Source organism: Caretta caretta, chromosome 2, assembly GCF_965140235.1.
Source record: "Caretta caretta isolate rCarCar2 chromosome 2, rCarCar1.hap1, whole genome shotgun sequence".
Taxonomy (NCBI): Eukaryota; Metazoa; Chordata; order Testudines; family Cheloniidae; genus Caretta; species Caretta caretta.
This window is the reverse complement of record NC_134207.1, coordinates 139,500,398-139,505,338: the sequence shown is the minus strand read 5'-3', so window position 1 is coordinate 139,505,338 and position 4,941 is coordinate 139,500,398.

The window sequence follows — 4,941 nt, the reverse complement described above, 5'->3', positions numbered from 1 at the left end:
TTCTAGGCATCAAAGTAACAATCCTGGAATCTTGTTACATAGATTATGCAGTGCAAGGTTGGAAAGGCAAATTACATGAATTCCCCAAAGTTCCTAATTTGAAGATTGAGCTTTGCCTGCTCCTATTTCAAGGCACACTGCCAAGCACTTTAAGGCCCCAAATTTTACAACCCATCAAAGATGTGTATTTTGTTAGCAAATGTCTTTCTGGAACTACTCAGTGTCTGTTTCTTTTAAGTACCACACCAGCTTTGAATAATCACCATTCCAACAAGCATCCCTCCCTGATCAGTCTCACATACAAAGTGGAACAATGACAGATTCCATAAGCAACATGTTCTTATTCAAAATTCAGCCAGAAAAAGATAAAACCTATTGACTTCAAAACTTTTGTGTCCCATGGGTAGTTTTACTTCCGCTTCATTTTGGATTTGTTCCTTTTCTTGACCAATCTATGGAATCTCTCTGTGCCCATGAGCTGACTCAAAGGACTGAATAGATGATGCACCCCAAGGAAAAAATTATAGCTAATAATATTAATCTGAATGGGAGATGTGGGTAATGTACTGCTTTCACCACACTGCAGGAGAATTCAAGAATGAGAGAATTCTTTGACACTGGTTTAATACGGTGTTCCAAGGAGTCAAGCAATGTGGCCGCACACTGGATATCTGATGCTGCACCCTCTATTTCTCCTTTGATATCCAAATCATAAAAACAACATACAGCTGCAGAAAACACAAACTGATTCTGAGAAAATGAATCAATGGACAGCCACAGCCACAGCCACTTATCAACTCAAGTCACACACTGCTTCACGTGAAACCACAGCTCACAAAGACTAACCCCAACATCTCAAGTTTGTGTTGATCACCGCAAGATCAGAGGTTAACCAGACAGCCTCATTACAGACGATGCCCTCCAAACAATCTATTTTATTGAAACCTGGCTAGATAACATAGCAGTTCCAGCGCTAGCTCACTGCATTCCCACAAATTCCTTTATATGTCACAAATCCAGTCCAAAAGCACCTGGCAATGGCCACTGTCAGAAAGCAGTAAACTGGTCTAGATGGACCACGGTCTGATCCAGTATGGCTGTTATATTCTTAAAAATAGTTAAAGACAAAAAATTGGTATCATTATTCCCATCCAGCTTCAAATGAAGAAGAGTCCCCTGAAACAAAGTATTAAATGCATATGCTTCATTTGTGAGGCCAAATAGGACCCAGTGGGCACCTGTTATTCTACAGAGCATCAGATATTGTAGCAAAGCTGATGGACATGGTGGGTCAGCTCCAGTGACTCATTCCAAGTGACATCAGTATCTTTTCTGACAGAACTGTTGATAGCAAGCCCCAAACTTAAGTTTTTCTAAGGTAATCTTTGAGACTAAACACATAGCCAGTGACACACTATATCTGTTCCTCAGGCTGAGTGTGGACATAGGGTGGATACCCATTACTTTCCAGTTCTAGTGAAATCACCACTTCATCAGGTGGTGTATGGAGGCGTCCCCATATGGAGGCGTCCCCATCTTCAGGAAAGATGGTCCCATCACCATGAACTGCTCCTGGACTCACCAAAATTGCAGAAAGAAAATATCACTCAAGAAGATTGCTTGGAAATCAACCTGCTACTCCTTGACTGTTGCTGTTTACATGCTGATGATTCCTACCATTGCTAAGCTCTTCTTAGTTTTCAGATGTCCTTCACAGAAACAGCAGGAAACTAGAAAATGTGAGCATCACTGGAAGAAAACATTAGCCGATATAGAAACTGGCACAATATTTTTTTTTCAAAACTTCCTCAGTGGTAGGGGAAGTCAAAAGATTGTACTAGTCCTCTGCTGTTGTGGCAAAAAAGTCACATCTCACAGGCCTATTTTGGATGTTACATCATCCTATCATTTGGAATGACTCCAAGAATGCCAGATCTGCCCCCCTCCTCGCAATGGGAGGAATTAACATCCTGCTTCAGAGAGGATCCCTCTGCATCAGAGATGGTATTTCCAGACACTAGGAGTAAACTAAGCTCAGAAGGATTGATAATGCAGCACACTCATTCCAAACATTTGGTACCAACCACAAATCAGGAAATCCTGGAAGCTATCTCAGAAATCTGAGCCACTACCTATGACCAACCCATGCCTTGAGTAGCTAATGAAAGAGAATCCAGAGTGTCTGCATATCTGCCAGCAGAAATGGTTGACATCACCATTATTCCAAGAAGGAAATCTACCACTAACCATCTAGCATCCCATAATCTGGACAATATTAAAGAAACGGTTGCTCAGTGATACCCATCTCACAAATCACTTCCCTGTGTACCTGAGAAACCACATTAAGCAGGGTTCTGGGAGCAGCCACAGGCTTTCCCTGTCCTGACAAGAAGTAAGACATGAGCTGTAGGCAGTAGAGTCTTTGTAGAGACACAGGGTTTCTGGGCTTGTGCAGATCCTTCATTACCTCAAATTATTGTAAACTCTGTTTCCCCACAACAGTGTGATTTGGGAAAAGATCCATGAAGGTAACCTTACTGCTGTTTCCTCCCTCTTGTGCCCCTTTCTAAGGGTATTACTGTGGAAGAGGACAATCTGTGACCTTGATATAGTCTCTCCTGCCCACTTAAATTGATCTTTTTGTTTGAATGTGAGTATTGCTCTTCAGAAGGCTTTCTATAGTTTCAGGGCAAGAAGAACATGTCATAGTAAACCTTATTCTTTGCCCTCCATTTTCTGCTATTCCATTATAATGCATGACACTTGGGAAAAATTGCTTAGGGTGATAAAACTAATGAAACTGGCAAATGATCCTTTTGTACGGTCTGCACAAAGCTGGCAATAAGCCTAGTTTTGCTATACGCTCTACATTTGTAACAAAGCTCTAACAAAAATATATTGTGCTGCTGACGTGCTACAAAACTAACTCTGGACATTATCTTCCACAATCTAATTGAAATAAACACAGTGTCTGCTTCCACAAGAATTGATTTAATTGGCCTATTCATGAGGAACAATACAAGCTCTGTGTAAAGAAGTCTACTTTAGTCCACTCCTAAAAAATCCTAGCAAAACAAAAGCCAAACAAAAAACCTATAGTGGGGAAGTATGTTATAAATTATTTACATAGCATGGCTAGAGGAAGAAGAAAGTGAATATCTTCTATTGTAGTCTGCTAATGAATAAGAGGCTAAGATTAATACCTATTCTCTAGTGGCACTATACTAAAAGCAAAATTCATCACTGAAAACATGAAAGGAGTTAACCTTCTTATATGGTTAAACGTAAGCCCTTAAAAACATGCAGTACAAGTAACCCTAAACTTATCATAAACAATTTGGCACTGCAGACTCACTTATACTGCATATTAGGGAAACTTTCTAGTTTTGAAGAGGAGGATTTGTATGCTTTCCTCAGGATCAGTTGCAATTAAAATTGTGATCTTTTAGGGCCTCTCTCTGGTGTTGCTATTACAATCTTATTCAATTTCTCTTCTGCTTAACGGGTAGTAAAATATACTGAACTTGCTAAAAAGAAAATGAAATTTCATTTATTTTAAATTAAAAGAATGTAGGGCTTTTGGGGTGTATGCTAAGATTTAAACAAATGAGAAATTTCTTTGATCATATAAAACGACTTTCAGAGCAAAAGAATGCTTGTAATTAATAGAATAAATAGGAATTTTTGTTTGTTCGTATACAAGTATATTTTCCTCAGAGACCGGCCTTACCCACTAAATCTGGAATGACCTTCAAGCCCTCACAATTCAATCTGTGATTTCAATTTGGCCTATTACAAAGAGAAAAGCCTGAGCCACATAATTAGGATACAAACTAACAAATAGCTCAAATGATTAGCAGCCCAAAATTTTAGGAGAAGAAAAAGCAAAGTGATCCAGTGGGCAGGGCACTGGGCTGGGAAACTGGAGACTTGGATTCTGCTCCTGGCTCTGCTGTTGCTGTGCTGTGTGACCTTCAGGTAGTCACCTCCTTGCTCTGTATCTAAATTTCCCCATCAAGTAAGATGCTTATTCTTCTTTGCAAACTCTCATAGAGCTATGAAAGACATATGCTGATATATATATATATATATATATATATATATATAAAGAGAGAGAGAGAGATGATTTCCAGGCTGTACTTAAGCTCCTGAAGGTGTTATATAATTAATATATGTATAACTATTATTGTTGTTCAGATCCCTGATTCTGTCTGTGACACATTTTTTGTTTTTCTTGTATATATTCACTTAATTTGGAATGTTTTCTGCTGAATCAATAGCATATTTATCAAGTGTAATATATTATGCCTCAACTGTATAACCTGCACAAAACCCCATATGGTGGTAAGGACATGCCTACCTCAAGGAGACACATTGTACCTCACAATGCACTACCTTTTCTGTGGCAGCTCATAGCACATAACAAGGTATGTGTGCACACTTCGCAACTAGGTCTTCTGGGGGCAGCAGATCCATAAAGCAGGCAGCCACATTCTGTACTATGTGATGTTTCCAAATCTTCTTCAGATGCAGCCCCACACAGAGTAGCCCATGCAGTTAGTGGATACTAACTTCCGACTGGTGACAGAGACACTGATCTTCACCACACTGACCCAGATCTTGTGACTGGAGCCAGACAACATAGGCTTTTACTATCACACCTGTATGTCAGATCTTTATTTTAAAGGGTGTCAGGGTGATCATATCTTGAGGTAACAAAAGCACAGATAAGTATTAGTAGGTAGAAAAGATCACCAACCTCTCACCAAACACAGCTGGAAAAAGTCACTTCTTAAGCAGTGCTGCTAACTGAATATCCATAAGTAGCTGGGGGCACAAAGTGATCCCCATATTGAAAACCTGTGTAAGAGATTGAGGGTGTATCCTCTGAATTGGATGAGTCAAATAATCTCCACTGTGTCTTCTGGTTACTTCCCACAG